A 27483-nucleotide genomic window follows, 5' to 3' on the forward strand; every position below is an offset into this window, starting at 1 on the left:
AAGTACAGATACCATATCCACTGGCTTTTTGAAAGTAAAGTACCACATCCACTGGCTCTCCCTTATCCATTCTACTTGTTACATCCTGAAAAAATTCCAGAAGATTAGTCAAGCATGATTTCCCCTTCATACTGATTTTGACTGATCCTGTCACTACTTTCCAAATGCGCTGCTATAACATCTTTAACAATCGACTCAAGCATCTTCCCCACTACCGATATTATAATTCCCCATTTTCTCTCTCTCTCCTTTCTTAAAAAGTACGGTTACATTGGCTACCCTCCAGTCCACAGGAACTGATCCAGAGTCAAGAGAACATTGGAAAATGAGCACCAATGCATCCAGGATTTCTCGGGCCACCCCCTTGAGTACTCTGGGATGCAGACCCAGAGGCCCTGGGGATTTATCTGCCTTCAGTCCCAACAGTTTACCTAACACCATTTCCTGACTAATGTGGATTCCCTTCAGTTCCTCCCTCCCACTAGATCCCTGGTACCCTAGTATTTCTGGGAGATTGTTTCTGTCTTCCTTAATGAAGACAGGACCAAAGTACTTGTTTAACTGTTCTGCTATTTCCTTGTTTTCCATTATAAATTCACCTGTCTCTGATTGTAAGGGACCTGCATTTGTCTTCACTAATCTTTTCCTTTTTACATATCTAAAGTAGCTTTTAGAGTCAGTTTTTAGATTCCCCGCAAGCTTTCTTTCATGCTCATTTTCCCCCTCTTAATTAACCCCTTTATCCTACTCTGTTGAATTCTAAATTTCTCCCAGTCCTCTGGTTAGCTGCTTCCTCTGGCCAATTTGTATGCCTTTTCCTTGGATTTAACTGGTTTATATATGTTTAGTTTAGTTTAGTTTAGAGATACTGTGTGGAAACAGGCTCTTCAGCCCACCGAGTCTGCGCTGACCAGCGATACACACATTAACACTATCCCACACATACTAGGGACAATTTACACTTACACCAAGCCAATTAACCTACAAACCTGTATGTCTTTGGTGTGTGGGAGGAAACCGAAAATCTCGATGAAAACCCACGCGGTCCCGGGGAGAACGTTACATACTCCAGACAACACCGTTGAACCCAGGTCTCTGCCGCTGCAAGCGCTGTAAGGCAGCAACTCTACTGCTGCGCCACTGTGCCACCCTACTTGATGATAATAGTTCCTTGCTTTCAAGTTTTGTGGGTCTCATTCCTTTGTTTTTCATAATCTCTTTGTTTTCTCTGTTAAATGGTTTACTCTGATGTATATTTTATAATTTCTACTAAATAATTTTGTCCATTCTAATGCTAGAATTAGGAGGCATTTTACACCTTCCATTACAAATCAGCTTCAAATAATAATGAAATGTCTGTACACCAAATAGCAAATATTCAATTTTATTTATAAATGTGTGAAATTCCTTTGTTTTATTTTGGAGGTTCTCCCCAAATCTCAGCTTCAAACTTTCATATGTGACAGTTTTCTGTAGAAACTTATTATTTCATAATTATTACCTTTCAATGCTCACAATGAATGTGCAAAAACATCCTATTTATGCTTGCTTTATTCTGTTTATTGGAAGAATGAATTAAAATCAACTTCCAGCCAAAACAGAGTCCCAGAATCTCAGCACAGAATAAGCATTATGTGAAAAAGAGCACAGTAGTAACATCTCACGCTGCTTCTCAGAAGTTTAAACCGTAATTCTATAAATATCTTTAGCAGACACAGTTCATTGAAATTAATCTACCCGTGTGTTTGAACACCAATCTTAGAGGAAAAAAAAGAGGTGTTTGTCAAATGACTCAGGAAAGTATCTCCTAAAGGACTCACCTCAGCAAATTTATGCATGGCACCATGAGTGACATTTTCTCTCATGTACATACCACAGAGCTGAGAGTTAATTCTCAGTGTCTGGCCTGTCAGTTAGTGTAAACAGCACTTGATGAATGGGACTCAAGGTGTTCAGTCACCTGAAGCAGCTGTTTGATGTGCTCTTACCCCTCCCCCCCCCCTCCCAGCCAATGTTTTCACAGCTGTAGGATCTCTTTAAAGTTTATCTCCTCTTTTCTTCACGGGCTGGGTTCTCAGCTCCAAACTCTGTTACAATCTGTACATTTTCAAAAGAACAGAAGAAACCGTGGAAGCTAATTTATAAAATGTAGAGCGGCTGGCTCAGTCTTGAAAAAATAAATGTCAGTGTTGCACCAAAGAATTCATGTAGATTGGCAACATTCCCAACATTGTAACCCTTTCCCCTTACCTTCTTAATTTGTCACAGCAAAATTCCGTGACGTTTACATTAAAATGAATTATGCTTTGCTTTTGTATTTACGGCAAAAAAACATAAGTTTGGTTTGTTTTAGGAAAGGTCTTTCTCAGTTGTGATTGATGTTTCAAATAACAATTATATTTTCAGTGCTGCAGATAATTCTTTGCAGATGTTTCCAGATTACAGGTTAAATGGCTGAGTTTTACCACCCAGAATAGGTGCATCCCTCCCCCATTAATTTACTCTAAATGACTTTCACTTCCTATTTAAAAGGACAATTTAATCCTTGAAAGGTTTTTCTCAGCGGCAGAACAGTAACCTTGCTGTGTCTGTTTTACTAGTGCCAACTATTAGTGTCGGGAGGTACAGGTTGAAAAGGTTAAAGGCGGCCGAGCCGTCATCATTGTTCTTTTCTCAGCCGCATTTTGGAACAAAGACATTTTTCAAATCCTTTTTTTGAGGAATTTGTTATTTAAATATTTCTCTCCTGTCTAGCAGGTGAAAACGGTGATTCAATGCAAGAAAGTAAAAATGTTTGAATATGATCATGTCATTTTTTGTATGATCGGAACGGTGATATCACTGGCCAATGAACTAAACACCTTCTTTGCCCGCTTCGAAACTGGCAACACCACAAGGAGTGGAATAACCCCAGCCATGGTGGAGGGACAGGCGTTATCACTGAGCACCCAGGAGGTACAGTGCGCCCTGCGTAGGATCGATCCACGCAAGGCTGCAGGCCCGGATGGAGTCCAGGGAAGGGTACTAAAGGACTGTGCTGTACAGCTGGCGGAGGTATTCACGAGAATCTTTAATCTGTCTCTATCTCTGGCAACGGTCCCCAAGTGCCTGAAAACAGCTACCATCGTTGGTGCCGAAAAAGTCTAAAGTCGCCAACCTGAATGACTACCGCCTGGTTGCCCTAACTCCAATACCAATGAAGTGCTTTGAAAGGCTGGTCCTCTCCCACATCACCTCTCCAGCATCCCTGCCTCACTGGACTCTCATCAATTTGCATACAGGGCAAATAGATCAACAGAGGATGCCATCTCTCTGGCTCTTCGCACTGTCCTGACTCACCTGGACAGACAGGGCACGTACGTGAGGATGTTCTTCATTGACTATAGCTCTGCATTCAATACGGTCACCCCCACCAAGCTCACCACCAAACCCCACCAGCTAGGCCTCAGCTCGCCGATATGCGATTGGATCCTGAACTTTCTGACGGAGCGACCGCAGGCAGTGAGACTAGGCCCGCACCTGTCCTCCACTATCACCCTGAGCACACCACAGGGCTGTGTACTGAGCCCCATGCTCTACTCCCTCTTCACACATGACTGTGTTCCTGCATTCGACACCAACACCTTCGTGAAGTTTGCAGACGACACAACAGTGATTGGGCTGATCACCAACGGTGATGAAACAAAATACAGAGCAGAGGTGCAGAACCTGGCGAACTGGTGCGCATGTAACAATTTGTCACTAAACACCTCCAAGACCAAGGAGCTGATTATTGACTTCAGGAGGTCCCATAATGGAGAATACGCCCCAATCTCCATCTACGGGGAAAGTGTGGAGAGAGTGTCCAGCTTTAAGTTTCTGGGTACCCACATTTCAGAGCACCTCACATGGTCCACCAACACCGCTGCGCTGGTCAAGGACTGTTCTTCCTGAGGACAATAAAAAAGACTGGTCTGCCCCAACAGCTGCTGACAACCTTCTACCGCTGCACCACAGAGAGCATACTAACATATGGAATCTCTGTGTGGTATCTCAGCTGCACGGAGACGGAGAGGAGAGCTCTTCAGCACGTCGTCCACAGAGTGCAGAGGATTATTGGGACACAGCTACCAGCCTTGGAGGGCATCTACTACACACAGTGCCTCAGGAAGTCCGTCAGCATCCATAAAGACTCCTCACACCCTGGTAATGGACTGTTCGAACTACTTCCCTCCGGCAGACGTTACAAGGCCTTCTACGCCCGAACCTCCAGACTCAGGAACAGCTTCATTCCCAGAGCTATAGCGGCTCTGAAACGGCCCTGCTGAGTGCCCCCCATCCCCCCTGGACTGTCTCCCTCGGATGGTCATGTCGCATAGACACATCTGCACTTTAGTCTGTTGAACTGTTTTGACTGTTTCACTGTTCTACTACAATCCATGTTCTCGGGATATCAATATCTAAATCCAAATTTTATTAGTTATTTATGTTATGACATCGGTTGGAAGCTGCATACCAAATCTCATTGCGCTTATGTGCAATGACAATAAAAGATATTATTATTATTATTATTATTATTATTATTATTATTATTATTATTATTATTATTATTATTATTATTCTGTTTTGCCTTTAAGACTGGCACACTAATGCCTTTAAGACTGGCACAATTTTAAGAATAAGGGTTAGGCCATTTAGGACTGAGATGAGGAAAAACTTTTTCACCCAGAGAGTTGTGAATCTGTGGAATTCTCTGCTACAGAAGGCAGTAGAGGTCACTGGATGTTTTCAAGAGAGAGTTAGATTTAGCTCTTAGGGCTGAAGGAATCAGGTGATATGGGGGAAATGCAGGAACGGGGTACTAATTTTGGATGATCAGGCATGTTCATATTGAATGATGGTGCTGGCTTGAAGGGCCAAATGGCCTACTTCTGCACCTATTTTCTATGTTTCTATGTTTATTTGAAGGCAGTGTTGTGGTGGAAGGATGTTATTCAGACAGGAGTTCCGCGGCCAGTGGAGTTACGTAGTGATCTGCGCTGGGTCCTCTGTTATTTGGGATATATAGGACGACAGATAGCACAATGGGCTAAGAGTTCGGCTGGCGACCGGAAGGTAGCCGGTTCAAATCCCGCTTGGAGTGCATACTGTCGTTGTGTCCTTGGGCAAGACACTTCACCCACCTTTGCCTGTAATGGAATGTTACGGCGGCAGGCGCGGGCACACCGCGACGCCCTGTGTCTCCCTTTCAAGGGAGATGCTAAAAATGCATTTCGTTGTCTCTGTACTGTACACTGACAATGACAATAAATTGAATCATTTCATTTTTTCATTTCATTTCATATACATAGATGATTTGGACAAAGTATACATTGGTTGGTTAGTAAGTTTGCAAATAACAGCAAGATTGCTGGAATAGCTGTCTGTGAGGAAGGTTGTCAAAGTATACAGCGGGATGCAGATCTCTCTGATCACAGAAATGGGCGGAGACATGGCAAATGGAGATTAATCCCAGCAATTGTGAGGTGTTGCACCCTGGAAGATCGAAAGTAAGGGGAAAATATACAATTATAGCAAGGTCCTTAGCAGCACTAACGTACAGAGGGATCTTGTGGTCCAGTTCCATAGCTCCCTGAAAGTGGCAACACAAGTAGAAAAAGTGGGAAAGAAGGCATATGATATGCTTGACTTCATTGGTCAGGGCATTAAGTATAAGTCAGGAAGCTATGCTGCAGCTTTGTATAACTTTGGTTAGGCCACATTTGGAGTGTTGCATACAGTTCTGATCACCCCATTACAGGAAGGATATGGAGGCTTAGGAATGTGTGCAGTAGAGGTTTGCCAGCATGCTGTCTGGATCAGAGGGTATTATCTCTAAGGCGAGGTTGGACAGATTTGGATTGTTTTCTCTAGAACGCCAGAGGTTGAGGGGAGACCTGATAGAAGTATATAAAATGATGAATGGTATGGATAAGGTGGACAGTCAGAACTATTTATCCAGCATGTAAAACTCAAACATTAGAGGACAGACCTTTAAACTGAAAGAGGCAAAGTTTAAAGGAAACGTCAGGGTTTTTTTTATGCAGAGCTTGCTGGCTGCCTGGAAGGGGTACCAGGGGTGCTGGTGGAGGCAGAAAAAACAGTGGCGTTTAAGTCTTAAATAGTCACATGGATATGCAGGAAATTGAGGGGTATGGAACATGTGCAGACAGATAAGATTAGTTTAGCTTGGCATCATGTTCGGGACAGACATTGTGGGCCAAAGAGCCTGTTCCTGTGCTGTGCTTTTCTATGTTCTATGTTTTTAAGAGATTAATTCTACTGCCTGCTTATCACTGTATTTCACCCCACTCTTATGAGAACAAATGTCTTAATCAATTTTATTTTCTCTGCACATCTCTTGTACTGGGTGTTTCAAATCATTCTGACCACAGAAGTTGACATTATCCGAGTGTGAATAATTTATTCATGGTTTTCAATGTCATTTGTAGCCAGGAATGTCTATTTGGAGCACACATGCACTAGCATCTGGAACTAAAGAAAATGCAACAGCAGCATTACTGACAATAAATGTTTTGAGGAAATCAGAAATGGGACTAATTGGCCATTCTGGAGGCTGAGGTTGAATGTGGGCCCAGAAGGATCACTTCTAAGAAAAGTTCAAAACTTTAGGAGAGGTGTTAGATTTTAGGGTGTGTCTGCCAGAGAATAAGGCAAAGATGACTCTAGATGTTTTCCAGTAATGTTCATGCTAATACTATGCGTGGCGCGGCCGTAAAGTTGCTGCTTTACAGTGCCAGAGACCCACGGTCGATCCTGACTATAGGCTCTGTCTGAACAGAGCTTGTATGTTCTTCCTGTGACCATGTGGGATTCTCCCAAGGTGCTCCGGTTTCCTCCCATACTCAAATGACATACAGGCTTGTAGGTTAATTGGCCTTGGTAAAGATTGTAAATGGTCACTAGTGTGTAGGATAGTACTAGTGTAAGGGGATCACTGGTCGGCGCAGACTCAAAGGTCTTATTTCCGCACTATATCTCTAAACAAAACTAAATCAAGTATGTAAGGATGAGGAAATTCTAGATAGGGAGAGATAATTAGAAGATGAAACTGTTTCAGATGTCACACGTTTGTGCCAAATATAGGTCAGCAAACACTTGGGTGTTGGGTAAAGAGAGTTTGGTTTTGGACAGGATGATGGCTGGAGTTTCTGGGAATTGAAAGACCACCCTGAAGCTGGCGAATAAAGTGCATCAGCATTGATTCAAAGAGTTGAACATATTTGACAAGGTGAGACATAATGAAGTGTTCCATCAACAATTTCACATACACTTTAAAGGGTACACATATTCCAGCCATGCAAACCTGGTTTCCAACTCAGAAAGCGCTGCTTTTATTTGCTTTTTACACTTGCTTACTCTTTCCAGAGCAAACTTGTCAAATTGTGTGCTGAAAATTACATGTAGCATTACGTAAACGCCAGAATTGGGAAGCTTTCAGACTGGGACCAACTCTGAGCCAATACAATTTAACTAGTTGTAAGATTTACTGCCAATTTCATTCAGTTCTCCCATTGCATCTGCTCCTTTCCACAGATATAAGTGGAAATTATTTTGTTTGTTTGGGCACATGAATGCAGTAGATGACAACATTTAATTGCATATTTGTATATAAGCTCCATTGGGTAGTTTGAAAGGAAAAAAAAGCCATGATTTAGTTCAATAATCTCAGATCATAAATTAAACTGATTTTCACCTAATCTGAAATCATTGAACAATAAAATTGGACAGGGTGGATCAAACTGTTCTGCAAATTGTGCTATCATAAATTAGGGTAAAGATGAGATACCTTTTGGCTGCACCAAGCCGTGCATATAATTGCCACGGAACTTCTTATGAAACATTTGGAGCTAATTTCCCTAAACACAAGGAACAGGAGACCCATAAATAAATGTCCAGTGCTGATTTGTAGGATCAGTACGCTAAAGCACAAAGAATCAATGCATAACAGGGACACCATGTAAGGCGATATGCTTTGCTCCTGTTTCAAATATAGAATGAGGCAAACTCCCACGCACGGTTGTGGTCATCCAACACAAAGAGTCAAACATGTCACCTCCATAAGATCATCAGGTCATAAGTGATAGGAGCAGAATTAGGCTATTTAGCCCATCAAGTCTACTCCGCCATTCAATCTGATCTATCTCTCCCTCATAACCCCATTATCCTGCCTTCTCCCCATAACCCCTGGCACCCGTACTAATCAGGAATTCATCTATCTCTCCCTTAAAAATATCCAGTGACTTGGCCTCCACAGCCTTCTGTGACAAAGAATTCCATAGATTCACCACCCTCAGATTAAATAAATTTCTAATTTCCTTCCTAAAATACATTCTTTAAGTCTGAGGCTATGACCTCTCGTCCTAGACTCTCCCACTAGTGGCAACATCCTCTCTACCTCCACTCTATCCAATCCTTTCACTATTCTGTATGTTTCAATGAGGTCCCCTCTCTTTCTTCTAAACTCCAGCGAGTACAGGCCCAGTGCCGACAAACACTCATCATAGGTTAATCTACTCATTATTGGGAGCATTCTTGTAAACCATGTATCCCCTTCCTTTCTTACAGAGTTATGCAGCACGTGGATTGTTTTCACTGGAATACCAGAGGTTGCGCGGAGACTACTATACTTGAGGTATATAAAATTACATGAGGCATTGATAGGATAGGCAGTCAGAAACCTTTCCCCAGAATTGGAAAAATCCAAATACTAGGGAGCATAGCTTTAACCTGATCACGGCCAAGTTTTTGTTTTCACTATTGGCCATGACCCGGGTATACTCAGGGATGGCACTGAACAGGTTAAGGTGCGAGGGGCAATGTTTAAAGGAGATGTGCAGGGTTTACACAGAGGGCGGTGAGTACCTGGAATATATTACCCGGGGTGGTAGTTGATGCAGATAAAATAGTGCCATTTAAAAGACTTTTGGATACGCATCATAATGTTTTATGTGTCATTCCTAATTGTCACTGTATGTCATGTTGTCACTTGCGGGCAGAGCACCAAGGTAAATTCCTTGTATGTGATTACTTGTCCAATAAACTTATTCATTCATTCATTCATTCATTCATTCATTCATATGTAGGGAGTGGAGGAATATGGATTATGTACAGGCAGATAAGAGATTGTCTTTGCATTACATTTGCCACAGACATTATGTGCCAAAGGCCCTGTTCTTGTGTTGCACTGTTCTATGCCCTTCATTCTAACTCATCCATGCTGACCAAGATGCCCCATCTAAACACATCCTATTTGTCCTGTGGTCTCTCAATCTTTATTTTCCATGTACCTGTCCAAATGTCTTTTAAATGTTATTATTGGTGTCTCCTCAAGCAGTTTGTTCCACATACCCACCACCCTCTGGGTGAAACTTGAAGAAAAAATCCACCAACTCATCACTGGGGCAACCACTTGTCTAACCTAAACACACATTTATAAACGGTTCACCAGCCATACCTTTTTTTTCACAAGAACTACTGAACTTCAAGGGAGAATTTTTACCATCATCTTCAAATAGATAATTAGTGATGGATTATAAATTCCAACAACGATGTTACATTTAGAAAAATTGCTACCTTGCAAAGATGTTTAACATGATAGATTTATGTGCTCTATGTGTTTTTAAATGGTTTATTATGAAATTAGGCACTCATGGAAATCGCCACATATATGAATGTCAGTGGTGATAATTTTTGTGTAATGTATAATATTTTGAAGATTAAATATATATTTGACATTGTTTATTCTGCAATGCATTACTTGCAATTAATATCCCCGTTAACATATGCTACATTCCCCTGAGATATTTAAATTAATTTGACAAGGCTCAATCGACTATTAATAATCAAGTGGTCTCCTTCATCAAAGGGACCTTAAGTAATGGCAGTGCACCACAATCATCATCAGAATATCCAGTGGACCAAAGCAGGAGACTCTCTCAATGCAGACTTAGTTTAGTTTAGCTTAGAGATACAGCGCAGAAAGAGGCCCTTCGGCCCACCAAGACCGCACCGACCAGCAATCCCTGCACATTAACACTAGGGACAATTTACACTGATATCAAGCTAATTTACCAAAATAAGTCTTTGGAGTGTGGAAGGAAACGGAAGATCTCAGAGAAAACCCACACGGGAAAACCCACACGGGGTCACAGAAAAAACGTAAAAACTCCGTACAGACAGCATTAGCAGTCGTGATCGAATCCAGGTCTTCGGGGCTGCAAGTGCTGTAAGGCAGCAACTCTACCGCTGCACCACTGCATTGATTGAATTGATTTGATTGGATTAAAATGTATTATCTCTCCATCAGCCATGACTTATAAACAAGTAACATCATCATTATTTCAAAAAACTAATTTTACAGTTTTTCTGATGTTAAAGTCAAATTGATTTACCCCCCAAATCCAGAATGATAAGATGCTTAGAAAGGTCATGAGAAGGAATTTATTTAGTCAGAGTGCATTGAATCTGTGGAATTCATTGCCACAGACGGTTGTGGAGGCCAAGTCAATTGATATTTTTAAGGTGCAGTTTGGCAAATTATTGATTAGTAAATGTCTCAGGGATTATTATAGGACAAAGGCAGGAGACCCACACCATCCTGGTCACACACTCATTTCACCATTGCCATCGGAAAGAAGGTACAGGAGCCTGAAATCTGTAACATGCAGGTTCAGGAACAGCCACTTCCCCACAGCCATCAGGCTATTAAACACGACATCAAATCAGCTCTGAACAATAACAGTTGATTATTATTATTGCACTAGATCAGTTTATTTATTGTGTATATATGGTCTATGGTCTATAGACTCACTGAACTTTTATCTTCCGTTTTGTATTATGTTTACCTATTCTGTTGTGCTGCAGTTAGTAAGAATTTCATTGTCCTGTCTGGGACACATGACAATAAAACTCTCTTGACTCTTGAGAATATTGAGATGGAAAGATAGATCAGCAATGATTGAATGGTGGAATAGACTTGATGGGCAGAAAGGCCTAATTCTGCTCCTTGAACTTATAAAAGAGCGTCAAATTTTAATGAAATATGTTGCATATTGTATTAGTTATGCAACACCGGAGATCAAAGTATGTTATGGAAATATATTTACAATAACTTACATTTCGGAATTGAGAGATCTTGGGCTACTGATTCTCAAATCACAGGGAATTAAAAAGATGCCATATGTATTCAGGATTTTGGATTTTAAGTAATAGGCAGTGAATATAACTCATGAAAATGATAATAAACAAAACATTGGTTAGACTTACTACAGAAAAGCTATCCGAACCTTTGAAAAGATTGCTAACGTGGGATGATTTCACTAGATGAGAAAATCTATTTATGAGGAAAACCATTAAATATATTTTAGGCTGTCCTTTGTGCACTGGGAAGGTTAAATGAGGGGTGTGGAATCTAATTGAAATATAGAAAGGGCTTAAAGTCCTGGGGCGCATTAAACTTAACAATAGCTCTGGAGGCTCAAATAAAGAGATTAGGAAGATATTCTCATGCAATGGGCTATTAGAGTATGAAATGCATTACCACAGGTTAATCACCATAGGGAATAACAAATTAGATAAATACATGTAAAGCAAAAATATTAAACACTACAAGGAAAAACAGAGAAAGGTGATTACAGGGGCCGATCTATGGGGAAAAGACTACACATGGATTCATTCTGTACACAACAGTATGATTCTATGTATGATTCTATGATATTTACAGTTAACTATTACTTCAACTATTAATGACAACCCATATTACCATTGCTATCCTCACAATACTTAGGCGAGATCGTGAATAGAAAAAGATTGCAAAACCAAAATGTTTCTCAAAACAATTAGAAAACAAATCCATAGTGGCACAAGAGGTGGTCCATTGTGTTCCTTTGCTGAGTGAGGATTAGAGTTGTACAGATCAGTTCAAGAACCTGAAGGTTGCAGAAAAGTAGCTGTTCCTGAACCTGGTGGTTCATAAGTTCATATGTTGTAGGTGCAGAATTGAGCCATTCGGCCCATTAGGTCTACTTCGCCATTCAATCGTAGCTAATCTATCTTTCCCTCTCAACCCCATTCTCCTGCTTTCTCCCCATAACCCTTTACACCTTTGGTACTTCAGGCCTCTGTATGATGTTAGCGACAAGAACAGGGAATATTCCACGTTGACTCATAGAGTGATGCAGCATGGAAACAGACCTTCAACTCACTGAGTCCTCACTGACCATCCTGCGCCCATTTACATTCATCCTACGTATATCCTGTGTTATTCTCTCTGTATTCCCATCAACTCCTCCCAGATTGGTCTACTCACTTGTACATTACATAGAAACATAGAAAATAGGTGCAGGAGTAGGCCCTTCGAGCCTGCACCGCCATTCAATATGATCATGGCTGATCATCCAACTCAGTATCCCGTACCTGCCTTCTCTCCAAACCCCCTGATCCCTTTAGCCACAAGGGCCACATCTAACTCCCTCTTAAATATAGCCAATGAACTGGCCTCAACTACCTTCTGTGGCAGAGAATTCCAGAGATTCACCACTCTCTGTGTGAAAAACGTTTTTTTTCATCTCGTTCCTAAAGGATTTCCCCTTTATACTTAAACTATGACCCCTTGTCCCGGACTTCCCCAACATCGGGAACAATTTTCCTGCATCTAGCCTGGCCAACCCCTTAAGAATTTTGTAAGTTTCTATAAGATCCCTCCCCCCAATCTTCTAAATTCTAGCGAGTACAATCTATCCAGTCTTTCTTCATATGAAAGTCCTGACATCCCAGGAATCAGTCTGGTGAACCTTCTCTGTACTCCCTCTATGGCAAGAATTACATGCAGTTTACAATTCAACTGACCAATTAACCTAGCAACCCCACTTTTTTCGGGATGTGGCAGGAAAACTGAGCACCTGGAGAAAACCCACTTGGGTACAGTGAAAACATCCAAACTCGACAAAGAGAGTACCAGTGCTGGGGTCACTGAAGTTATGGGATAACAATTCTACTAGCTACTGTGCTGCCTCACCATTTAATCTGCATCTTTTAAAATAATAATTTATACAGTTGATCACATTTTTCCAATAATATTTGATGTTTCTTTACTTGGCGTGCAATTATTCAGTCTTTCCTTCTTTCTTGTTTTAAAATGCTGGTTCCCCAACAACAGCCTTCCAGTGCTTTAAGTTAAATGGTTAAATTAATGATTGAAATTTAAGTTATTTCCCTTAAGAATATTTACATTTTGCTGCTTCATTGTCCTATATTTACTGCCTGTAGACTGTACGACACTGCCAGGTGCTGGAATAGGCAAAGCTGCCTTGACACTTGAAGTATATTTAAATATAAATCTTTGCCTGTCTTAATTTTCAGATCCGTGTGTTAGAAATGGTTAATAAATGAAGGAATTATACTTTTTTTTCAATTCCCCTTTATAAATAACTTGAAAGTCTGGTATGGAAAAGGATAAAGGTGTAGTTATAGGCAAATGAAGTCCAGATGATTGTTCCTGAATAGAAATGACACACGTTTCTTGCTCGATTATAAAGGGAAAACCACATTACTGATTTCTTGTAGCTCAGCTAGTAATATTTCACTTCAAGTGTAAAGAATGAGCATGTTTAATGAGGGTAAAATTAGTTGGAGAAACTGTATTTATGAGGAGAGACTTGTGATATGTGCTCCATATTGCAACAGAAATGAATAGATTTAGTAGATGTTTGTAAAATTCTGAGGGGTTTTAAAGGAGTTAATAGGGAAAGCACATTTCCTCTGGCCAGTCAATGATGAATGGCCTACAACTTAAAAGTTAACACCAAAAGAGGTATGTGGTCCAGGAGTGCAGAGCAGAGTTATGAACAATAGCTTAATGTGGACGGCTATTGAGGCATGGCATGCTTTACTGCAAGGAATGCTTGAAGCAGGGATCATGGGAGAGGAAAACATAAATGTGTGAAGCAGAAACAGGGTTTGGTGGAGTTCAGCTCAATATTTATTCCTCGGGTGCGATCCAGTACAAATATTGCCGGCCAAATAGCCTTGTCTGCCTCCATGGTTCACATAAGTAGTATCTAATTCATTCAGTAGAAACTCATCTTTTATATAATCATAGGACATTCTTGCTATTGAGGGAGTGCAGCATAGGTTTACAAGGTTAATTCCCAGGATGGCAGGACTGTCATATGCTGAGAGAATGGAGCGGCTGGGCTTTGCATAGAAACATAGAAAATAGGTGCAGGAGTAGGCCATTCGGCCCTTCGAGCCTGCACCGCCATTCAATATGATCATGGCTGATCATCCAACTCAGTATCCTGTACCTGCCATCTCTCCATACCCCCTGATCCCTTGAGTCACAAGGGCCACATCTAACTCCCTCTTAAATATAGCCAATGAACAGGCCTCAACTACCTTCTGTGGCAGAGAATTCCAGAGATTCACCACTCTCTGTGTGAAAACTGTTTTTCTCATCTCGGTCCTAAAAGATTTCCCCCTTATCTTCAAACTGTGACCCCATACTCTGGAGTTTAGAAGGATGAGAGGATATCTTATTGAAACATATAAGATTATTAAGAGTTTGGACACGCTAGAGGCAGGAAACATGTTCCCGATGGTTGGGGGAGTCCAGAACCAGGGGCCACAGTTTAAGAATAAGGGGTAAGCCATTTAGAACGGAGACAAGGAATTGCCTGTGTTCAAAATGGCGGGGCGAAGGTGTCAATAATGGCACCTATGTTTCCATTGTTCTATGTTTCTATCACATAGAATAGCAGTGCTGGCTCGAAGGGCCGAATGGACTACTCCTGCACCTATTGTCTATTGTCTATTGTCATAGATACCATTCAGCCAGTAAGTTGTATTATAATAGTAGGAATGTAACAAATGCATAATGCACAATCCTGAACCCAAAATACAAAAAACGTTCAATAATCATTCTCTTTAATGTCACAAAGAACTAATTATTTTAAGAGAATGATCCTCTTAACAAGAGTAAGAATTTTTCTGAAGCCAGGTCCACTCACCTGATATACAGGTGCATGCAAAGAAATTGTAATAAAATAACAGCTTTCCTTTCTCTTTATTTGTAAATATATTTTTACAATTTAAATTATATTTATTTAGGACCGCAGCCAACATAGAATTTAATTGATCATGTCTGACAATTGCAAACTTGTGTTGTTTCTTCACAAGATTTTTATTGCCTGCTGGGTTCATTACCTGCTGGTCACCAACTCAAAACTCTGCATGCATATTACTGAGAGTTTAAAATGAATAGCAAGAAAGTTTGGTGCCTAAATTTCAAAATGTGCTCTCGGAAGGCAAAGCCCTCGTCAGAGAATGCAAAATCATAAAATTACCCACAGAGAGTTCTCCAATTTATGTAACAGCTCTTGTTAATTCCTATGGAGTGACTGACAAAGTTCTTCAGATAAGGCAATGGAAGATTGTAATAACTTTCAATACTGGAATTGAATCCTGTGGTCAAAATAAGAAATATAGTAGCAATTACAATGTTAGTGGCGTTGCAAATATGTGTGCTATATTTTGGGCGAGAACAAGATATTTGTATCATTAAGTTGATGGCATGACATGCTGGTGCCTCAGTATGTTACTGGAAGACATAGAGACACAAGGAACTGCAGATGCTGGAATCAAAGTGCTGTAAAAACTCAGCGAGTTGGGTAAAATCTTAGGAAGAAACAGATAGGCGACATTTCTGGTCAGGACCGTTCTTCAAACCTGATCATCGAAGGGGGTGAAAATGCTGGAAAAGAGGTGGAGGGAGGGGCAAAGCCAGACAAGGGAAGGGCAGTGTTGTTTGGTAGATGGGTGGACAAAGGCTGGAGATGAAAATGAGACTCTTTTGAATGACAAGAAAGGACTGAATGAGACAAAAGGGTGCCAGAGAAGGAGAGAAGAAGAGTGAAAGGAGTGAAATGTAAAACTAGGGGAAGGGATATAGGGGAAAGGGAATGGGGCGGTTGGATAGTGGGAGAAATGTGTGTGAACCAGGTTGAGGGTGTCACAGGAAAGAGAGGAGGGGGACTCTGAAACACTAAGGCCAAACAGGTTTAAAGAAAAAAATCTGAAATGACTGTGAAAACTGTTGGTGCATGAATTGTCCCTACATCTCCCTCTTACATCTTCATCTTAGAGTGAGAAATTGGTTTTCCTTCTTCTTGTTCTGTGTCTCAGCTGTAATAGGCTGCTTGAATCCAGAGTTGTCTTAAAATCTTAAAATGTTAAAATCTTAAAATGTTTTCCTGTAATATGAGATATGTGCATTGTTGACAAAGCCAGCATCTATCACACATCTCGAAGTTGTTCATGAAGAAAACGGTGGGAAACTGGTTTCTTGAACTGCTTAGGTCATTGAGGTGCAGGAATTTGCACTTTGCTTTGATGCAGGATCCTGAGTTACATCTAGCTCTTTGTCTGTCTTTGTTCACTTGAAGTGTCATCTCCTCATATGGTCTTGAGAGATTTTATTTGATAATCGTTCTCATGAAGCACTCTTGGATGGTATTTAGTTTAGTTTAGAGGTACAGCATGGGCACAGGCCCTTCGACCCATTGAGATCACGCCCACCATTAGTTACCCGTTTCCACTAGTTCAATGTTATCCCACATTCCCATTCCCAGCCATTCAAGCTACAAGCATTCACATCTTTGGGATGAGGAAGGGAACCGGAGTATCCGGAGGAAACCCCCGCAGTCACAGGGAGAACGTGCAAACTCCACTTAGACAGCACACAATGTCAGGATCAAATCCTGGTCTCTTGCGCTGTGAGGCAGCAGCTGTGCAACTGCACTATCAAGAAAGAAAACAGTCAAAAGAGGGAAAATATTGAAAAATGTGTCCTGCCAAGATTTTGCTGGAGATCAGTTGAAGATTGGAAAGAGATCAAAATTAGAGTTACAGAGAGATTCGGCATGAAAACAGGCCCTTCAACCCACCATCTGTATAGACCATCAAGTACCCATTTACTCTAAACCTAGTACATTCTTTTTAATCTTGTCATATTCTCATTAACTCCTCCCAGTTTCTATCATTCAACTATATATGAGCAATTTACAGTGATCAACTAATTTACCAACTTATACATCTTTAGGACGTGAGTGAAAGTTACATCACCTGGAGAACATGGGGAGAACATGCAATCTCCACAGAGATAGTATCAGAGATCAGAATTGATCCCAGTGGCTCTATTAGCCATGCCGGATTGTCACCAATTACTTACGATGTTAACAATGCAAACGGAACATCCCCTATATGAAGGACGGCTATACTGAAAGGCAATCAATGTTTGTTTGAATGTGTGGAATCTGATACCATTTGTTGATGGTTTTCATCACACAAAATAATAGAAAGGAAAATAGTTTTAGACCTGAGTTTAATAGGGGAGTCTGGAATGCTAAATCAAGCACAGGCTGCCTCAAGCAGTACCAATATGATGAAGGCTGAATATCTGCAATATTTTTCAGAGCTTTGAGCTCTGTAGTTCTTGTGGACATTAATTGATCGCCTCCTTAGACAAGTGATGTGTGCCCTTGTCTCGGTCCACTCCTACACTATTGACTAATTCAATTAAACTTTGAGTCATGAAGAGACTTTAATTGAGACAGGCTGGCTGTGAGGAAGGCTATGTGCCAAAGTCAAGATGCATTCTAAGTTCAAGATAAAAGGGAAAGCATTTTGAAGGATTTAACTTCAGATTCTTCACACTTGCATTTATGATAACATGCACTCTCCACACAAATTCACAATTCCAACATTTACACAAGAATTCACAAATATTTATTAAATGAATTATGTTCCCCTGCTGCTTATTTACTGAACGAAGGAGCAGGGAGGTTATTAAAATACTCTGCCTTGGCTCTGTGTCGCAGACAGGTAAAGAATGCCCCTTGTTTGAAATTTCCTACCATAAGCTTTCAGGACAAGGCCCATTATCAACAAGTAGATTTGACAGAAAGCTCATTTAAAAATATCTATTTGGTAGTGAAGAATTTCAGAATATCTTGAGGATGTGAAAAGCATGATATACTGTAAAAGCAGTTATATACATGTCTTTCTTTTTACATTAGTATCTAAGAAAAAAGTCTCCTCTTTGAAATTAATTGTCAAATGCCATTTATAATGTGGAGAATAACTAAACAAAGAAGTTATAAATCTATCAAATGTGATTAAAAAAGGACTACATTGTTATTAATGAATGTGGAATAGTATTGAGCTATTTGTCTAAATGTATTCATTTTTCTTGATAATATGATGAGCAGATATCTTGAACATATATGTGTCCAAATGTGTAAACTCTATCTTAAATAGGGAATGCTAGGACTTTAACTTAAAAACAATGAAGAATATCCCAATAGTATGTGTGACTTGAGTTTTCAGATGGAGTTGCTGTCATATGCCAAAGATCAGTTAGCTCTTGGATTGGATAACATTCATATCATGTTTAGAGAGATATTAATTATTGAGTCATAGAGTTCTACAGCAAGGAAATAGGCCTTTTGGCCCAAAACGACCAAGTCAATAAAAGTACCCCGTCTAAACTAACCCTCATTTGCTACATTTGGTGCATATCCCTCCATATGGCCAGAGGCCCGGGGAGCCGTTGGTGAGAGGAGGAGTTACCTGGGCGGTGAGTTTAAAAATCGAGCGCGGGGCTTACCTTCACAGAGGCCCGGGGAGCCGTTGGTGAGAGGAGGAGTTAGCAAAATCTGCAGCGTTCCATCTCACTTCCAGCGAAGGAGTCTGGTGGAAGCCTCTGATTGGTGGAAGTGGACCAGAGGAAGCAGCTGATTAGGTGCAACCCCAGGTTTACATTTCTGCTTTCAGGTTAAGGGATCAGTGAGCTAAGGGATCAGTGAGTTAAGGGATCAGTGAGTTAAGGGATCAGTGAGTTAAGGGATCTGTGAGTTAAGGGATCAGTGAGTTAAGGGATCTGTGAGTTAAGGGATCTGTGAGTTAAGGGATCAGTGAGTTAAGGGATCTGTGAGTTAAGGGATCGTGAGTTAAGGGATCAATGAGTTAAGGGTTCTGTGAGTTAAGGGATCAGTGAGTTAAGGGTTCTGTGAGTTAAGGGATCAGTGAGTTAAGGGTACAGTATTTATTAGTAAAGGTACAGTTTAAAGGATAAAGATTTTTATAGTGTGAGGGAGTTGAGTTAATTTGGGAGTAAGATATGTCAGTGGAGATTGGCCCCGTGGTTTGCTCAGCCTGCAACATGTGGGAGATCAGGGATATGGTCGGTGTCCCTGGTGACTACGTTTGCAGGAAGTGTGTACAGCTGCAGCTCCTGGCAGACCGCATTGAACGGTTGGAGCTGCGGTTGGATTCATACTGGAGCATCCACGATGCTGAGAAAGTCGTGAATAGCACGTACAGCGAGTTGGTCACACCGCAGGTAAAAGGTAAGAGGACAGAAAGGGAACGGGTGGCCAATAGCCAGCAAAGCAGTAGGCAGGTAGTGCAGGAGTCCCCTGCGGTCATCTCCCACCTAAACAGGTACACCATTGTGGATACTGTTGGGGGAGATGGCTCATCAGGGGAATGCAGCAGCAGCCAAGTTCATGGCACCTTGGGTGGCTCTGCGACACAGGAGGGGAGAAAAAATAGTGGAAGGGCAATAGTAATAGGGGATTCAATTGTAAGGGGAATAGATAGGCATTTCTGCAGCCGCAAACAAGACTCCAGGATGGTATGTTGCCTCCCTGGTGCAAGGGTCAAGGATGTCACTGAACGGCTGCAGAACATTCTGGATGGGGAGGGTGAACAGCCAGTTGTATTGGTGCATATTGGCACCAACGATATAGGTAAAAAAAAGGAATGAGGTCCTACAAGGTGAATTTAGGGAGCTAGGAGATAAACTTAAAAGTAGGACCTCAAAGGTAATAATCTCTGGATTACTACCGGTGCCACAAGCTAGTTAGAATAAAAATAGGAGGATATTGCAGATGAATACGTGGCTTGAAAAATGGTGCAAGGGGGAGGGATTCAAATTTTTGTGGCATTAGAACCAGTTCTGGGGGAGGTGGGACCAGTACAAACAGGACGGTCTGCACCTGGGCTGGAATGGAACCAATTTGCTAGTGCTGTCGGGGAGGATTTAAACTAATGTGGCAGGGGGATGGATGCAAGAGCTGAGAGGCAGAGGGGTGTAAAATGAGGGTAGAAGCAATAGGTAGCAAGGTGAAAAGTAAAAGTGGCAGGCAGACAAATCCAGGGAAAAAATCAAACAGGGCCATTTTTCAACATAATTGTATAAGGGGGAAGAGTGTTGTAAAGGCAAGCCTGAAGGCTTTGCATCTTAATGCAAGGAGCATTCGTAATAAGGTGGATGAGTTGAATGTGCAGATAGTTATTAATGAATATGATATAGTTGGGATCACGGAGACATGGCTCCAGGGTGACCAAGGCTGGGAGCTGAACATCTAGGGATATTCAATATTCAGGAGGGATAGACAGAAAGGAAAAGGAGGCGGGGTAGCGTTGCTGGTTAGAGAGGAGATTAACGCAATAGAAAGGAAGGACATTAGCTTGGAGGATGTGGAATCGATATGGGTAGAGCTGCGAAACACTAAGGGGCAGAAAACACTAGTGGGAGTGGTGTACCGGCCACCTAACAGTAGTAGTGGAGTTGGGGATGGCATCAAACAGGAAATTAGAAACGCGTGCATCAAAGGTAAAACAATTATAATGGGTGACTTCAATCTACATATAGATTGGGTGAATCAAATTGGCAGGGGTGCTGAGGAAGAGGATTTCTTGGAATGTATGCGGGATAGTTTTCTAAACCAATATGTAGAAGAACCAACGAGAGAGCAGGCTATTCTAGACTGGGTATTGAGTAATGAGGAAGGGTTAGTTAGCAGTCTTGTTGTACGTGGCCCCTTGGGAAAGAGTGACCATAATATGGTTGAGTTCTTCATTAGGATGGAGAGTGACATTGTTAATTCAGAAACAAGGGTCCTGAACTTAAAGAAAGGTGACTTTGAGGGTATGAGACGTGAACTGGTCAAGATAGACTGGCAAATTATTCTTAAAGGGTTGATGGTGGATATGCAATGGAAGGCATTTAAAAACTGCATGGATGAACTACAACAAGTGTTCATCCCAGTTTGGCAAAATAATAAATCAGGGAAGGTAGTGCATCTGTGGATAACAAGGGAAATCAGGGATAGCATCAAAACAAAAGATGAAGCGTACAAATTAGCCAGAACAAGCAGCCTACCAGAGGACTGGGAGAAATTCAGAGTCCAGCAGAGGAGGACAAAAAGCTTAATTAGGAAAGGGAAAATAGATTATGAAAGAAAACTGGCAGGGAACATAAAAACTGGCTGCAAAAGTTTTTATAGATATATGAAGAGGAAAAGATTAGTTAAAACAAATGTAGGTCCCTTGCAGTCAGAATTGACCATGGGGAACAAGGACATGGCAGACCATTGAATAACTACTTAGGTTCCGTCTTCACTAAGGAAGACATAAAAAATCTGCCGGAAATAGCAAGGTACCGGGGGTTAAATGAGATAATAATAATAATAAGTTTATTTATATAGCACATTTATAGTCAATTTTCATTGACCCCAAAGTGCTTTACATAATTTAAAAATCAGTTCCATACAAAGCATAAAGATGGGTTAACAAAATAATAAAATGCATAAACAGGACACAACATGTAACATAAACATCCACCACAGCATTCATCACTGTGGTGGAAGGCACAAAAAATGTTGGTCGTCCTCCTCCATTCCATTCCCCCCCCCCCCCCCCCCCCCCCCCCCCCGTGGACAAGACCAAGTCCAGAGTCCAGTCCAGGATCGGTCTTTCCCCACCGGAGACCGCGGCTTATCCTTAAACTGGAGGAACTGAGTGAAATCCAGGTTAGCCAGGAAGTGGTGTTAGGTGAATTGAATGGATTAAAGGCCGATAAATCCCCAGGGCCAGATAAGTTGCTTCCCAGAGTACTTAAGGAAGTAGCCGCAGAAATAGTGGATGTATTAGTGATAATTTTTCAAAACTCTTTAGATTCTGGAGTAGTTCCTGAGGACTGGAGGGTAGCTAATGTAACCCCACTTTTTAAAAAGGGAGGGAGAATGAAAACGGGGAATTACAGACCAGTTAGTCTAACATCGGTGGTGGGGAAAATTCTGGAGTCAGTTATTAAAGATGGGATAGCAGCACATTTGGAAAGTGGTGAATTCATTGGACAAAGTCAGCATGGATTTATGAAAGGTAAATCATGTCTGACGAATCTTATAGAATTTTTCGAGGATGTAACTAATAGAGTGGTTAAGGGAAAACCAGTGGATGTATTATATCTGGACTTTCAGAAGGCTTTCGACAAGGTCCCACATAAGAGATTAGTATACAAACTTAAAGCACATGGTATTGGGGGTTCAGTGTTGATGTGGATAGAGAACTGGCTGGCAGACAGGAAGCAAAGGGTGGGAGTAAACGGGTCCTTTTCAGAATGGCAGGCAGTGACTAGTGGGGTACTGCAAGGCTCAGTGCTGGGACCCCAGCTATTTACAATATATATTAATGATCCGGATGAGGGAATTGAATGCTACATCTCCAAGTTTGCGGATGACACAAAGCTGGGGGGGGGGCAGTGTTAGCTGTGAGGAGGATGCTAGGAGGCTACAAGGTGACTTGGATAGGCTGGGTGAGTGGGCAAATGCATGGCAGATGCAGTATAATGTGCATAAATGTGAGGTTATCCACTTTGGTGGCATAAACAGGAAAGTAGACTATTATCTGAATGGTGGCCGATTAGGAAAAGGGGAGATGCAACGAGACCTGGGTGTTATGGTACACCAGTCATTGAAAGTAGGAATGCAGGTGCAGCCGGCAATGAAGAAAGCAAATGGTATGTTAACATTCATAGCAAAAGGATTTGAGTATAAGAGCAGGGAGGTTCTACTGCAGTTGGACAGGGTCTTGGTGAGACCACACCTGGAGTATTGCGTACAGTTTTGGTCTCCTAATCTGACGAAAGACATTCTTGCCATAGAGGGAGTACAGAGAAGGTTCACCAGACTGATTCCTGGGATGGCAGGACTTTCATATGAAGAAAGACTGGATAGACTCGGCTTGTACACGCTGGAATTCAGAAGATTGAGGGGGGATCTTATAGAAACTTACAGCATTCTTAAGGGGTTGGACAGGCTAGATGTAGGAAGATTATTCCCGATGTTGGGGAAGTCCAGAACTATGGGTCACAGTTTAAGGATAAGAGGGAAGTCTTTTAGGACCGAGTTGAGAAAATCATTTTTTACACAGAGAGTGGTGAATCTGTGGAATTCTCTGCCACAGAAGGTAGTTGAGGCCAGTTCATTGGCTATATTTAAGAGGGAGTTAGATGTGGCCCTTGTGGCTAAAGGGATCAGGGGGTATGGAGAGAAGGCAGGGATGTGATACTGAGTTGGATGATCAGCCATGTTCACATCAAATGGCCTACTCCTATACCTATTTTCTATGTTTCTATATTCCTGTCCAAATTCCTACACATGTTTCTGTACCCTTGTACCCTTCAAGTTACATGTTCTTAAAAATATCAATCATATCTTGGCCTTAAAGACACATTATTCTGACGGAGGCAATGGCTTGTTGTTGTACGGGTCGACATGGCATGGCAATGCTATCGATGTCCTCCACCGCTTCTCTGCCACTCCATGCAGCTGTAAGCTGCATCTGATCTGTGTGCTCAGTCAACCACTGTGGGACCTCCAATCATGTCTGATCCACAGGATTCCCTGACTGCTGTAGGACTTCCAGTTGTCCACTCCACTGACACCTCAAACCGCAAACACCTCCAGCAGCCATCAGTCCTTCTCCACGTGCCAGGCTATCTCCCGACCCGGACCCCCAGAGTACTTCCGAGGGTGTGGAAGGTGATCCCACAGCCTGCTCACTGGTACCAATCCTTCTTCCATCCACCATCACTGCAATTTGCTCTGCCACCAGCTTTGCCTTCTGCCCAGGCCACAGTCTCAGCTGAGACCTCATCAACCAACTGGAGGGAGCAGTAGGCCCATGAAAACAACTCACCATTTCCTAGGAACTGTGATCAGTGGTTCTGTTTGTTTCAGTTGGGACCATCATGATCCAGTTCAGCGATACATTTATTTTTGGCAGAATGCTATTTCCTAGAATCTGGCCAATTTTGACCAAAATTTTGTGGTAAATTACAAGTGTCATAACCTTTTCTATGGTCAAGAAGCTGTTTTTAAAAAATATATATTTCCCAGGACAATAATAATCATAAATCTTCATTTGTAAAAAGCATGGGGTGACAAAATAATTTTGAGACTAATTTTAATTTTAACATTCTGTAAACTAACTCTAAAATAAAAATTGCTAACCTTTACATGTATGGATGTTTCTGAACAGAAATTCAAATAATTCCATGTTTATTTGTTTAACTGAGCGTCACTATTCCCCACAAGGATGTTTATGAGTAAATTGAGGATTAATCTGCAGAAAATTGTACCCTAAGGAAGATTGCTATTTTGTGATTTTATGTTAGCAGGTATACAATATGAAAGTGTATTTAGTAAAATACAGCTCTTCAAAAAAATAAGAAAATCCAAGAATGAGTATTTGCAGATTTATGATTTTGCTGAAAGTTGTAATAGCTGTTTTCTTTTTCAAAGTTAATTTAGAAACATAGAAACATAGAAAATATTGTAGGCCATTCGGCCCTTCGAGCCTGCACCGCCATTCAATATGATCATGGCTGATCATCCAACTCAGTATTACCTGCCTTCTCTCCATACCCCCTGATCCCCTTAGCCACAAGGGCCACATCTAACTCCCTCTTAAATATATGCCAATGAACTGGCCTCAATACCCTCTGTAGACAAAAGATTCACCACTCTCTGTGTGAAAAAAGTTCTTCTCTCATCGGTTTTAAAGGATTTCCCCCTTAAAAGCTGTGACCCCTTGTCCTGGACTTCCCCAACATCGGGAACAATCCTGAATCTGCAGTCCAACCCTTTAATGATTTTGTAAGTTTTATTGATCCCCTCTCAATCTCCTAAATTCTAGAGAGTATAAAACCAAGTCTATCCAGTCTTTTTCATGAGATAGTCCTGACATTTGGAGTCAGTCTCTCTCTGCACTCCCTTTTTGGCAATAATGTCCTTCCTCAGATTTGAAGTGATCTCTCACGAAAGCCATTAAATCATTAAAGAGATAATGATGTTTCTTCACACATTTATGCTTTTATATAATGTAGCCATGTTTTCTTTCTTCACGTAAGCTTATTATCGAGCCTAATAGGGAATTTGTGCTTATATTATTTATACGATACTCGTACATCAAGTTTCTTTTTCCGAAAAGTTTTAATTTAAATCAGATCTAACTGTGCACACCTTGGACAGAATCCTATTTTGACAAATCCATTTCTAAAGCTATTGGAAAGGTAACTTGATCAACGCAAAACAAATTGGCGCATTTGTGAGTTTATGGGAAGAATCAATTAATGACATAAGTACCTTTGACAGGGTCAGCTTCGAGCATTGTGTCAATGACTGTTTTACATTTTATTTGCTCATAGTTAAAATCTTTCCCCTTTAACCAACTTTGAAAAGTGTATCATATACAGCTCCTCTTCAAATGTAATTTGAATGACAATTCATATAATCCTCAAAGAAGTAATTTAGCTGGTTTGAAAATAGTGCTGATCAACACTCACAGTTCATTATTTTCTGCAGCCAGGTTTGTTAACGTAAAATTAATTAATTAACTGTGAAGTAAGGAGTATTGTTACGTTCTTCTGAGTGGTGTTATTTGTCTGAATCAAGTATTGCTGATCAGTAGCATATCCATGTTAAAATATTTATGCCTATTGATGACATTTATTGATAACACAATACAGTGTGCACATCACTGAAATTGTTTGCATTTAAATTTAAAATATTCAGTGTTATTGACCTGTTAAAATGGTTCTCTTTTTTTTGTGCATCATTTCTGAAAATGAAATAGGAGTTATATTAGGTGCCCTCCATTTTCTGTTTTTTTAGATTAACTAAAAACATTTCTAGTGACCTCAGTGATACCAATAATCGTCAATTTTTGTATTTCTATTTTTCATTCTGGGCTAAGCGAAGTACACTATGACTATCAAACATATATGGGGTCAATAGCTGGTGATCGTTATTATGGATGCAAAAGTGGGATAACATAGAACTGGTGTGAACGAGTGATTGATGACCAACATGGATTTGGTGGGCCGAGGGGTTTGTTTCCATGCCATATCTTTCAATCAATTTGATCTTCCTAACAATGGAAAAAATCTATGTGGAAGTAGGAGTTGGTCATATGATTCCTTGGTCTTGGTCTGGTCTGCAGTTCAATAGAATTGAAGGAGATTCCTTGTCTTGTTCACATCTTCTCCATATTGCTTTATTCCCATAGTGCTGAAATATCATAATTGAATACTTTCAGCAGCTGAGTATCCACAACCCTTTGGATCATAGAATTCCAAAAGAGATCAAGACTTTTAAGTAGAACAACCCTCTTTTCAGAATTAAGTGTTTGACCCATCATCCTGAGACCGTGCTTTCTGGTTTACAACTCTCCACCCACCCTCCTCTCTGGATAACTTCAATATACATGACAGTTTAGGTGGGTAGCAATGATTTTCACTTTGGTATGAGATGAAAAATTGGACCTGGTAGAATATTTATATTACTAAAAGTCTCATATTGACCACTTCCTGTTGTTCTGTATATTGATTTTAGAAAAAAACGCTGCCACTTACGGCTGTGATTTTTGGCCATCGTACTCAGAGTCCTCCTCCGCTGCGCAGGACAAGAGGATTTTTCCTATCGATTAACAATAAAAGAGTTACTAGTGTTTAAAAAATGTTGAGATTCTCTCTCCTGAAGCCCACACTCCTTCCGGAGGGACTATAAAACCCGGAAGTGTGGTGGTGCCTCAGTTCTCTGCACGATGGGGGGGGAGGGTGGTGCGAAGCAAGAGGTCGCAATTCTCAGTCTGAGCTGTGAATAACACTGAACATAAGCCTACTAAACTGTGAGTGGTTTTATTGAACTGTCAGTGCCCTTAATGTGGTTTGCAAATGTAGTTTGACAATGCTAAAGCTGTATTGCCTTTGGTTTGATAGTGCTAAAGCTGTGTTGCCTTGGGTTTGAAAGTGCTAAAGTTGTGTGCCTTTGGTTTGAAAGTGCTAAAGCTGTGTTGCCTTTGGTTTGAAAGTGCTAAAGCTGTGTTGCCTAATTAAAGTTGCCTTGACTTCTATATATAATTAAAAATTTAATCTTGACCATTTCCTGTTTGCGCTTTATATTGATTTTAGAAAAAATGCAACAATATATGGCATGCTTTTTTGGGCCATCTTAATCAGAGTCCCCCACCGCTCATCAGGTGCCAAGGATTTTTCCCATCGATGAAAAATAAAAGAATTATTGGTGTTTAAATAAT

The sequence above is a fragment of the Leucoraja erinacea genome, chromosome 7, assembly GCF_028641065.1.
Source record: "Leucoraja erinacea ecotype New England chromosome 7, Leri_hhj_1, whole genome shotgun sequence".
NCBI classification, from domain to species: domain Eukaryota; kingdom Metazoa; phylum Chordata; class Chondrichthyes; order Rajiformes; family Rajidae; genus Leucoraja; species Leucoraja erinaceus.